The sequence below is a fragment of the Muntiacus reevesi genome, chromosome 9, assembly GCF_963930625.1.
Source record: "Muntiacus reevesi chromosome 9, mMunRee1.1, whole genome shotgun sequence".
NCBI classification, from domain to species: domain Eukaryota; kingdom Metazoa; phylum Chordata; class Mammalia; order Artiodactyla; family Cervidae; genus Muntiacus; species Muntiacus reevesi.
In genome coordinates this window covers 88,403,691-88,416,415 of record NC_089257.1, presented here as the reverse complement: position 1 = coordinate 88,416,415, position 12,725 = coordinate 88,403,691, and the positions used below count along the sequence as shown (strand labels likewise).

General features: G+C 37.5%; 1 protein-coding gene across 1 annotated transcript in view; it reads left to right on the top strand.

Annotated features, from left to right (window-relative positions):
* Nucleotides 1–12,725, top strand: part of KBTBD3 (kelch repeat and BTB domain containing 3) — a 56,481-nt gene that overhangs the window by 421 nt on the left and 43,335 nt on the right. The gene's annotated exons all lie outside the window — the stretch shown is intronic.

Below are 12,725 nucleotides of genomic sequence, written 5' to 3'. Positions count from 1 at the left end.
GGCGCGGCCCCCGCCTGAAGCCGAGGCTGGGGGCGAGCCGCGGAGCCGTGCCGAGGCCGTCCAGGGAGCCAGGGGCTGTTTTTGCGGTTGCCAAGCCCGGGACGGAGCCCTGGGGAGAAAAGTGAGGATTCTGTTGTTGAGGTGCCGGTGTTTCCGTTGTTATTACGGGTCCTGGCTCTGAAAGCAACGGAACCAAGTTAAATAGTTTCAGGAACCCTTCATAGTTGCTCTGCGCCTTTGCTCAGTTGTTTACGATCAAAAGATCTTGCGGGTTTGGGGCCAGGGAACAGTTGAGATCTATAGATGAATATAAATGCCCATCTTTGAGGTAGATTAAATGCCACGCTGTGTGATTCAGCCAATTCCCTTCCTTTGGCTGCCAGAGAGTATTAACTAAAGGCCAGTAGTAGTACTGAACAGTTACCTGCGGCTTACTTCCGTCTTCTTTAAGATGGGTTCTATTCTGTTTTCATTTATATTTGTTTCTGTTAACTTTTCGTGATATCAACACTCTCCAATCATTTGCAACTAAATGGGATCTTGAACACAAACACAAATCCTCAAAGGGCTGTAATATTAATTACTCGCTTCACATACCATTTTAGCTAATTCTAAAAACGTGTCAGGTGCTACAGTCTGGCAGAGAAGATGAAGCATATACAAAAAAACTACAGAAAGAGAAAATGTAAAGATATATAAAGTATGAAGTGCTGATACCCATACCAGCAGTGATTGTAACTAGTTTCTCTACTTTTAACGTTATGTATCCAAGCATCATCTTAAAACTTTTCCATTCTTTTCTATTTGACCTGACTTTTACAATTTTGGAATATTTATGTTTTGTTTTTAAACCACTCATGTTCATTATCTCACGTGTTCTATGCAGTAATTTTTTACTGATGCAGACACTGAGATGAGTAAGAGAATTTAGGGGATTACTTAAACTCAGATTTAGGAATTTATGGGCTACCCTTTTACTATTCGACTAAGCTCTGTGTATTAATTCTATAGAACCTAATGTAGGCAGGTAATGTAGTGGTTATTTGTACTTGTTCCCTTAGAATAATATTATCCGCAACTTCCATCATCACATTCCTTGTTTCTCTTTGTCATTCAGGTCTTAGCTCAAATGTCATACCAAAGAGAATGTCTCCATGGAACATGTATAAAAAGCTCACTCTTCCCACTCCCTAACCCCCAGCCCTGAGCCTTACCTTAGTCAACACTGTTTATAGGTTTGTTTAATGTAATCCCCTTCCCCATCTACTTTTAAAATTCTTACTTGCCCTTGAAGGCTTAGCTCAAATCTAAAGGACTACCACAGCGTACTTAAAAAAAAAATACACACATACACACACAGTCTATACAATTCGTTTGACAATTATTCTTGTACTATCTTATGACATCTCTTCTGTTGGCCTGAATTATTTATATGTGCGTTATCTTGCAAATTAGAATGTAAACTGCTCAAGGGGGATTTCCTGTGTATCTTGTCCTTTACAAATAGTTTACTTCAGCAAATGTTTTTGATGAACTTTTAATAGATTTTACACTTCATAAGCTAATACTGATATTTATATTCTACCTTTACTTTCTTTACTTTTTTCTTAAAGACATATAAAGTATGCAGTTAATAGCTTGCCTAATTATATGCAATAAACCCAAAAATGTATTGCAGTATTTTTTACTGCATTGGTTATGAAAAAAAAGGACTAAAGCTTCTGAGAGCATTCATCTTGCCAGATCCTAATCTGTAGCTTCTTAGGATTATGAGAGACTTGTGTTCTATTTTCAGTTCTATCACCAGTTATCTTTGTGACTTTGGGTAAATCACATAACCTCTACCAAGTATCAGTTTTAGTAGAAAAGTATCAAATGAAATCCGTCTTTAAGATTTTTTAGGTAGTGTTCATTAGTTTTTTATTCTATTGCAAAATCTTGATTTCCCCCTATTCCTTTAATTCCTGTATCCGATCTGTCCCAAAGTTCTATTGGTTCTATTTCTAAAATAGAGCTAAAATCTATTTCTAGTCTCTAGTCTAAACCACCGTCATTTCTAACCTGAAATACTGATTAGTTTTCTATCTTGTTCAGGAAAGGGAAACATTCTCTTCCTGTGTCTGTCCTCCATGACAAGCACTCCTGAACCAGTCTTCAGAGCTAAGTTTATAAGGCCATGCTCTTCAGCACAGTGCTATAGGCGTCTTTATTTAAGCTAAGAAGGAGAAAGGAAACCTGAAAAGTGTTGTGGCACAGAAAAGAAAGGGGAACTAGCTAACAGTGTGAACACTTCTGAGAGGTTATAAATGAAGGGAGAGAAGTTAGCATTTGACTGCAAGTTGAAAGTGTGGTGACATTGACATGAACCATTTATTTTCATTTTTATTTGTATTATTTATTTGTTTTATTGACTTATAGGTGGCTTACAGTGTTTCGAGTATACAGTCAAATGATTATGTTTTATATATATGTATATGTACATATATAAATGAGACTGAATATAGTGCCCTGTTCTATACAGTAGGTCCTTGTTTATTTTATATAGGTAGTGTGTATCCTTTAATTCCCAGGTCTCAGTTTATCTCTTGCCCTATTTCCCTTTTGGTAACCATCAGTTATTTTTCTATGTCTGTGAGCTTATTTCCGTTTTTTAAGTAAGTTTATTTGTATCATTTTTTAGATTCCACATAATAAGTGATATCATGATATTTATCTTTCTGTGTCTGATTTATTTCACTTAGTGTGATAATCTCTAGGTCCATCCATGTTGCTACAAATGGTATTATGTCATTCTTTTAAATGGCCGAGATATATTGCATTTATCTATCTATCTATCTATCACATCTTTATCCGTTTCACATGCTGATGGACATGTAGGTTGCTTCCTTGTCTTGGCTATTGTTAATAGTGCTGCTGTGAACACAGGGTGCTTGTATCTTCTAATTAGACTTTTTTTCTTGAATATATGCTCAGGAGTGGGATTGCTTGATCACGTGGTAATTCCGTTTTGTTTTTAAGAAGCCTTCATACTGTTCTCCGTAGTGGCTGTACCAATTTATATTTCTACCAACAGTGTAGGAGAGTTCCCTTTTCTCCACATGCTCTGTAGCATTTATTTGTAGATTTTTTTGATGATGGCCATTCTGACTCATGTAAGGTGGTACCTCATTGTAGTTTTGATTTGCATTTTTCTTATAATGAATGACGTTAAACATCTTATTATGTGCCTGTTGGCCATCTGTGTGTCTTCTTTGGAGAAATGTCTCTTTAGGTCTTCTGTCTATTTTATGATTAGGTTGTTATTTTTGGTATTGTATTGTATAAACTGTATATTTTGGAAATTAAGACTTTGTTGATTGCACTGTTTGCAAATATTTTCTCCCATTCTGTAGGTTGTCTTTTTGTTTTGTTAATTTCTTTTTCTGTGCAACAGATGTTAAGTTTAATTAGGTCCTATTTGTTTATTTTTGCTTTTGTTTCCAATATTCTAGGGGAGGGATACATAAAATGTTGCTAGGATTTATGTCAAAGATTTTGTTTTCCTCTAGGAACTTTATAATATTGGGTTTTGCACTTAGGTCTTTAATTCATTTTGAATTTTTTTTTTTTTTTGTATTTGTGTTAAAGAATATTCTAATTTTATTCTTTTACCTGTAATTGTCCACTATTCTTAGCAGCTCTTATTGAAGAGACTATCTTCTCTGTTGTATTGTAATTGTTTGATTTTAAATGTGTGGGTTTACTTCTGGGCTTTCTGACCTTTTGCATTGATCTGTATGTGTGTTTTTTTGTGCCGGTACAATACTGTTTTGATTATTCTAGCTTTGTATAGGCTGAAGTCAGGGAGCATGATTCCTCCAGCTCCATTCTCCTTTCTTAAGATTGTTTTTGGCTATTTAGGGTCTTTTGTTTTCCATACAAATTAAAAAACTTTTTGGTTCAATGACATGAGCAATATTAATAGAGTGAAAGAGAAGAACCTGATTGTAGTGGGTTGAGATAATAACTGGTTGCAAAGTTACTGCAGACAGTTCTTTAAAGAATTTTTTCTGGGAATAAGAGAATAGGATGATAGCTAGCAGAGAGTGCAAGGTCAAAGGATTGATTTTTGTTTGATGTTTGTTTAAAGATGGGAGATAGTAAAACTTGTGTACTGATAGAAAATGTTCATAGAGTGGAAGAAATTGTGGATGTATGAGTTTGTGTGTGTGTTCACTACTCAGAAGTGTACTCCACAGTAGAGGACCTTGTCTCTAGTATTTTTGACTCTGTGTCCAATCTCTGGAATAGTGCTTGCTACAATAATAGTTACTTCATAAATTTTCTAATATTTGTTGAATAAATGAATGACTTAGACTCTATTTATCTTAACTTCTTTCAATTCATTCTTTACACATCAGCCAGATGGATTATTAAAAAAAAAAAAAAATCGAATTCTGTCCCTGTCTAGTTCAGTCTTCCATAAATCCAGTAGAAAGTCAAGAAACACCTGAAGAAACAGGCAAATTTGGCCTTGGAGTACAGAATGAAGCAGGGCAAAGGCTAATAGACTTTTGCCAAGAGAATGCACTGGTCATAGCAAACATCCTCATCCAACAACACAAGAGAAGACTCTACACATGGACATTACCAGATGGTCAACACCGAAATCAGATTGATTGTATTCTTTGCAGCCAAAGATGGAGAAGCTCTATAGAGTCAGCAGAAACAAGACTGGGAGCTGACTGTGGCTCAGATCATGAACTCCTTATTGCCAAATTCAGACTTAAATTGAAGAAAGTAGGGAAAACCACTAGACCATTCAGGTATGACCTCAATTAAATCCCTCATGGTTATACAGTGGAAGTGATAAATAGATTTAAGGGGCTAGATCTGATAGACAGAGTGCCTAATGAACTATGGATGGAGGTTTGTGACATTGTACAGGAGACAGGGATCAAGACCATCCCCAAGAAAAAGAAATGCAAAAAAGCAAAATGACTGTCTGAAGAGGCCTTACAAATAGCTGTGAAAAGAAGAGAATAGAAAAGCAAAGGAGAAAAAGAAAAATATACCCATTTGAATGCAGAGTTCCAAAGAACAGCAAGGAGAGATAAGAAAGCCATCCTCAGCGATCAGTGCAAAGAAATAGAGGAAAGAAAGACTAGAGATCTCTTCAAGAAAATTAGAGATACCAAGGGAACATTTCATGCAAAGATGGGCTCAATAAAGGACAGAAATGGTATGGACCTAACAGAAGCAGAAGATATTAAGAAGAGGTGACAAGAATACACAGAAGAACTGTACAAAAAAGATCTTCACAACCCAGATGATCACAATGGTGTGATCACTCACATAGAGCCAGACACCCTGGAATATGAAGTGGGTCTTAGGAAACATCACTACGAACAAAGCTAGTGGAGGTGATGGAATTCCAGTTGAGCTATTTCAAATCCTGAAAGATGATGCTGTGAAAGTACTCCACTCAATATGCCAGCAAATTTGGAAAACTCAGCAGTGGCCACAGGACTGGAAAAGGTCAGTTTTCATTCCAATCCCAAAGAAAGGCAATCCCAAAGAATGGTCAGACTACTGCACAATTGCACTCATCTCACATGCTAGGAAAGTAATTCTCAAAATTCTCCAAGCCAGGCTTCAGCAATATGTGAACCGTGAACTTCCAGATGTTCAAGCTGGATTTAGAAAAGGCAGAGGAACTAGAGATCAAATTGCCACCATCCACTGGATCATTGAAAAAGCAAGAGAGTTCCAGAAAAACATCTATTTCTGCTTTATTGACTATGCAAAACCTTTGACTGTGGATCACAACAAACTCTGAAAAGTTCTTCAAGACATGGGAATACCAGACCATCTGACCTTCCTCTTGAGAAATCTGTATGCAGGTCAGGAAGCAACAATTAGAACTGAACATGGAGCAACAGACTGGTTCCAAATAGGGAAAGGAGTACGTCAAGGCTGTATATTACCACTCTGCTTATTTGTATGCATGAGAAACACTAGCCTGGATGAAGCACAAGCTGGAATCCAGATTGCCAGGAGAAATATCAATAACTCAGATTTACAAATGACATGACCCTTATGGCAGAAAGTGAAGAAGAACTAAAGAGCCTCTTGATGAAAGTGAAAGAGGAGAGTAAAAAAGTTGGCTTAAAGCTCAACATTCAGAAAACTAAGATCATGGCTTCTGGTTCCATCACTTCATAGCAAATAGATGGGGAAACGATGGCAAACTTTATTTTTGGGGGCTCCAAAAATCACTGCAGATGGTGACTGCAGCCATGAAATTAAAAGAAGCTTGCTCCTTGGAAGAAAAGCTCTGACAAACCTAGACAGCGTATTGAAAAGCAGAGACATTCCTTTGCCACCAAAGTCCGTCTAGTCAAGGCTATGGTTTTTCCAGTAGTCATGTGTGGATGTGAGAGTTGGACTATAAAGAAAGCTGAGTGCCGAAGAACTGATGCTTTTGGACTGTGGTGTTGGAGGAGACTCCAGAGAGTCCCTTGGACTGCAAGGAGATACAACCAATCCATCCTAAAGGAGATCAGTCGTGAGTGTTCTTTGGAAGGACTGATGTTGGAGCTGAAACTCCAGTACTTTGGCCTTCTGATGCGTAGAGCTGACTTATCTGAAAAGACCCTGATGCTGGGAAAGATTGAAGGCAGATGGAGAAGGGGATAACAGGGGATGAGATGGTTGGATGGCATTACTGAGTCAAGGGAGATGAATTTGAGTAAACTCCAGGAGTTGGTGATGGACAGGGAGGCCTGGCATGCTGCAGTCCATGGGGTGCAATGAGTCAGACACAATTGAGCAACATAACTGAAATCCAGCTGCACTTAGAATATAATTCCAGTTCCTTGCGTCTTACAAGATCCTGCACGAGGTAGCACCAGCCTTCTGTAGGCCTATCTCTCCAGCATTCATGCTCTCATTAACTATACTCCAGCAATGCTGGCCTTCTGTCATATTCTGAAACTGAAGCCCTTTCCTATTTTAGGGCTTAATACATAGTTTTTCTCACCACCCTTTACCTTCTTATCTTTCAGGTGTTAACTTATGTCACCAGCTCAGGTAGACTCTCCCTGAAATTATAGTGGATTGAAAGCATGTTTGCTGGAGCCAGACTTTCTGGGTTTATAGCATGTCTCCCTGTTTACTTGCTATCCATTATTATTTTCAAGATTTTGTTTCGAGACACTGTTAAACCATTCTTCACATTTTAATTCACATATGTAGGTAATGACAAATACGTCATGACTTCTGCCTGACAAAAGTGACTATAAGATATATTTCAATTTCAGGTATTCCTCATAGTCCCTGGGTCTATAAAATAGAGATAATAGTGTATCTATTTTATAGTAGTTGTTTTGGAGATTAAAGAGTATGTAAAGATGTAGTTACAGAGTCTGGCACAGAGTAAGGTTATGTAAGTTTTCGCTGTTAACATTGCATTATCTGCAATTGAATACCACCCACTGTTCATTTTTATTTTCATTTTCCATTTGTTTCTTCACAGTATTTATTATAATTTATAATTTGTCAGTCTTCTTTTCTGTATACTAAACATCAGGAAAGCCACGATCATGTCTGCCTTTTTTCTCCTTGCTATCTCTAGTGTATAATTCAGTACCCGGCATATAGTTAGCACTCTGTAATAAATATTGAAATAGAATAGCTAGAAATATCAGTGACCAAACTTCTATCAGTGGGAGACTTAAATCAGAGCCTGCTTCAGTCATAGCACAGCTTTAGTTTAATATTCCCCTTCTGTCAATTTGCATATGTTCCTTCATTGTTACTTAGTATCAAAGGCTTGGTTATTAGGCTTGATGCCTGTACTTTTAGTGACTAAATTTTTTTAAGTCAAATTTTAATGGAAGAAATTAAAAGGAAAAAAACAAGTGAAATTTTGAAAATTGATTCAGTGTTTTCAGCAGGAAGGTGAAGAGAAAAATGCCATTTAACTGTGACGCAGCTTTTCGTGACTTGGAAGTTTCCACTCTTATGGCAAGCCCTTTTAAAAATAATCACATCAACCTTGTACACACATTTTAAAAAGTAAGCAAAATTAATTTGCTGAGATACTCACATTCAGAGTCTAACTCTTCTATTCACCTTCAACTTAAAGTTGCAGTGTCCATGTTTTTCTATATAATATTGTTCTCTGTTATCAGGAGCATTAGTGATGTATCATTTTTTAAACAAAGTCAGTGTCCATTTTTATCTTCAGGGTTTTCTTCCAAGGCTGATACGCATCTTTCACATTTTGTTGCACATAACACATGTAATAAATATGTTATGACTGCTGTTTAAAGTGGTTATTAGATACATTTCTTTCAATTTCAGATGTGTTAAGTATGAAAAGTTGTGTCTTAAAATTAGTGAAATATGATACTGAATTTATAGAATATTTTGGAAAGAAAGAATTGCCTATGAATCTTTTACCCAGATTTAAGATTTGTTTAACATTTAATAATGTTTATTGCTAAGTATACATTATTATTGATTTTGACCATTAATATTTATATACCACTTGACAACATTAATATTAATGTCATTTAAGCATCACTGCAGTACAGTGTAATTTAGTGTGTCCACTTTGCAGTTAAGGGAGCCAGAGCCTTAAAGAGCATCAGTAGGGGTCACTAGTCAGTGATGGATCATCTGGGACCCTATTCCTTCACCTCTCAATCCCAGGTTGTTTGCCATTTGCAAAATACACTAGTATTAGTAGTGAAAGTAAAAGTCACTCAGTCGTGTCTGACTCTTTGTGATGCATGGACTGTAGCCCACCATTCTCTGTCCATGGAATTCTCCAGGCCAGGATACTCGAGGGGTAACTGTTCCCTTCTCCAGGGGATCTTCCCAACCCAGGGACTGAACCCAGGTCTCCCGCATTGCAGGTGGATTCAGGCTTCCCTGGTGGCTCAGTTGGTTAAAGAATCTGCCTGCAATGTGGGAAACCTGGCTTGGGAAGATCCCCTGGAGGAGGGCATGGCAACCCACTCCAGTATGCTGACCTGGAGAATTCCATGGACTGTATAGTCCATGAGGTTGCAAAGAGTTAGACACGACTGAGCAACTTTAACTTTCTTTTTCCCCCTGAGTTACCAGGGGAGCCTTGTATTCGTAGAGACTTACTGAAACAAAATTTAAGAATAGAAAGTTTCAGCTTCTTGGATTTATCATGTGTAGAGTACATGGATGGTGGGTTTTATCTTTTATAAAAGTGACTAGCTGTGTATGATCCTAATATATTTGAGAATACTTGAAAATTTATAGTAAAGTTTGCTTTTAGTGACTATCTTTGTATCAATAGAAATAAGAATGTTGTTTTATAATTGGAGGATAATTGCTTTACTGTGTTTTGGTGGTCTCTGCCATACATCAACTTGATGCATCATAATTAGATATATATCCCCTCCCTCTTGAGCCTCCTTCACACCCCCTACACTCCCATATTCCACTCCTCTGGTTGTCACAGAGCACCAGGCTGGGCTCCCTGTGTTTTACAGCAGTTTCCTGCTGGTTACCTCTTTCACTCATGATAGTGTATATATGTCAATGCTACTTTCTCAGTTTGTCCTACATTTTCCTTCCCCCACTGAGTCCACAGACCATTCTCAATGTCGGGATCAGCATTTATTCTCCAGGAATAGGTTCATCAGTACCATTTCCTAGATTCCATTTGTATGTGTTAATATACAATTTTTTTCTGTGACTTACATCACCCTGTGTAACAGGCCTTCATCCACCTCACTACTACTAACTCAAATTCCTTCCTTTTTATGGCTGAGTTTGGGCTTCCCTGGTGGCTCAGCTGGTAATGATTCCACCTGCAATGCGGGAGACCTGGGTTTGATCCCTGGGTTGAGAAAATCCCCTGGAGAAGGGAACGGCTACCCACTTCAGTATTCTGACCTGGAGAATTCCATGGACTGTATAGTCCATGGGGTCACAAAGAGTTGGACCCGACTGAGCAACTTTCACTCACTCACTCATTCCATAGTATATATGTACTACAATTTATCCATTCATTTGTTGATGGGCATCTAGATTGATTTCCGTGTCTTGGCCATTGTAAACAAGTGCTGTAGTGAACCTTAGGGTGCATGTGTCTTTTTGAATTGTGGTTTTTTAAGGGTATATGCTTGGTATTGAGATTGCTGAGTCATATGGTATTTGTATTGCTAGTTTTTAAAGAAATTTCTGTACTGTTCTCCATAGTGGCTATACCACTTTACATCCCAGCAGTGCAGGAGGGTTCCCTTTCTCAGCATCCACTCCAGCATTTATTGTTTGTAGGTTTTTTGATGATGGCCATTGTGACCTGTGTGAGGTAATACCTCATTGTAGTTTTGATTTGCATTTCTCTGATAATGAGTGATGTTGAGCATCTTTTCATGTGTTTATTGGCCATGTATATGTCTTCTTTGGAGAAATGTCTGTTTAGGTCTTCTGCTTATTTTTGATTGGGCTATTTGTTTTTCTGATATTGAGGTGTATGAGCTGCTTATACAGTTTGGAGAATAATCCTTTGTCAGTTGCTTCATTTGCAAATATTTTCTTCCATTCCAAGGGTTGTTTTTTAATCTTGTATATTGTTTCCTTGCCTTGCAAAAGCTTTATAGTTTAATTAGGTCCCATTTGGAGCTTCTCTGGTGACTCAGTGTTGGGATGACCCAGAGGGATAGGATGAGGAAGGAGGTGGGAGGGGGGTTCAGGATGGGGAACACATGTACACCCGTGGCTGATTCATGTCAGTGTTTGGCAAAACCACTACAATATTGTAAAGTAATTAGTCTCCAATTAAAATGAATAAATTTATATATTAAAAAAAAGAATCTGCAGGAGATGGCAAGAGTCATGAGTTCGATCTCTGGGTCAGGAAGATCAATTTGAGGAAGAAATGGCAACCCACTCCAGCATTCTTGCCTGGAGAATCCCATGGACAGAGGATTCTAGTGGGCTACAGCCCATCAGGTCACAAAGAGTCAGCCACGCTGACACCATCAAGCGTTCATGCAGTTCCTATTTGTTTATTTTTGTTTTTATTTCCCTTACTTTAAGAGGTGGGTCAAGGAAGATATTATGTCAAAACTGTTCTACCTGTGTTTTCCTCTAAGAGTTTTATAGTTGCTAGCCTAACATTTGAGTCTTTAACCCGTTTCAAGTTTATTTTTGTGTATGGTGGTGGAAAGTGTTCTTTTCATTGTTTTACATATGGCTGTCCAGTTTTCCCAGCACTACTTATTGAAGAGGCTGTCTTTTCTCCATTGTATAATCTCCTTTGTCAAAAATAAGGTGCCCATAGGTATGTGGGTTTACCTCTGGGATTGCTTTCTTGTCCCATTGGTTTGTATTTCTGTTTTTGTGCGGTACCATACTCTTGATGACTATAACTTTGTAGTATAGTCTGAAGTCAGCCAGGTTTATTTCTCCAGCTCTGGTTTTCTTAAGATTGCTTTGGCTATTTAGGGGTCTTCTGTTTTTCCAAATCATGAATTTTTTTGTTCCAGTATTGTGAGAAATTACATTGGTAGTTTGATAGGGATAACATTGAGTCTGGAGATGGCTTTGGGTAGTATAGTCATTTTCACAATATTGATTTTCCCAATTCAAGAACATGGTATATCACTCCATCTGTGTTGTCTTTGATTTCTTTTATCTGTATCTTATAGTTTTCTGCATACAGGTATTTTGTCTCTTTAGGCTGGTCTATTCCTAGCTATTTTATTCTTTTTGTTGCAATGGTGAATGGAATTGTTTCCTTAATTTCTGCATCTGATTTTTCATTTTTAGTGTATAGAAATGTAAGGGATTTCTGTATATTAATTTTATATCCTCTGACTTTACTGTATTCATTGATTAGCTCTAGTAATTTTCTGGTGGCATCTTTAGTGTTCTATATATAGTATTATGTAGTCTATAAACAGTGAGAATTTTACTTTTCCAATCTATACTCCTTTTATTTCTTAGTCTTCTTTGACTACTATGGCTAGGACTTCTAAAACTATATTGAATAGTGTTAAGAATGAGCACCCTTAGTCATGTTCCTGATCTTAAAACATTTTCAGTTTTTCACTATTGAGAATAATGTTTTTCTATGGGTTACTTGTACTTGACCTTTATTATGTTGAGGTATGTTCCTTTTCTACCTACATTCTGGAGAATTTTTTTAATAATTATATTTATTTTAAACTGATTGATTGCTTTACATTATTGGTTTGATTTCTCTCATACATCAACATGAATTAACCATAGGTGTACATATGTCTCTTCCCTCTTGAACCTTCCTCTCACCTCCCAACCTTTCCCACCCCTCTAGGTTACTACAGAGTCCCAGTGTGAATTCCCTGAGACATACAGTAAATCCCCTTTGACTGTCTGTTTTACATATGTTAGTGTATGTGCCTCCGTGCTGCTCTCTCCATTCATCTTGCCGTCTCCTTCTTTTCTCCTGCCCTTGTGCATAAATCTCTTCTCTGTGTGTTCTCCATTGCTGCTCTGCAAGTAGGTTCGTAAGTACCATCTTTCTAGATTTCATATATATGCATTAATATATGATATTTGTTTTTCTTACTTACTTCAGTCTGTGTAATAGGCTCTAGGTTCATCTACCTCATCAAAACGGACTCAGATGTGTTCCTTTTTATGGCTGAGTAGTATTCCTTTGTATATAGGTACCACAGCGTCTTGATCCATTCATCTGTCGATGGATATCT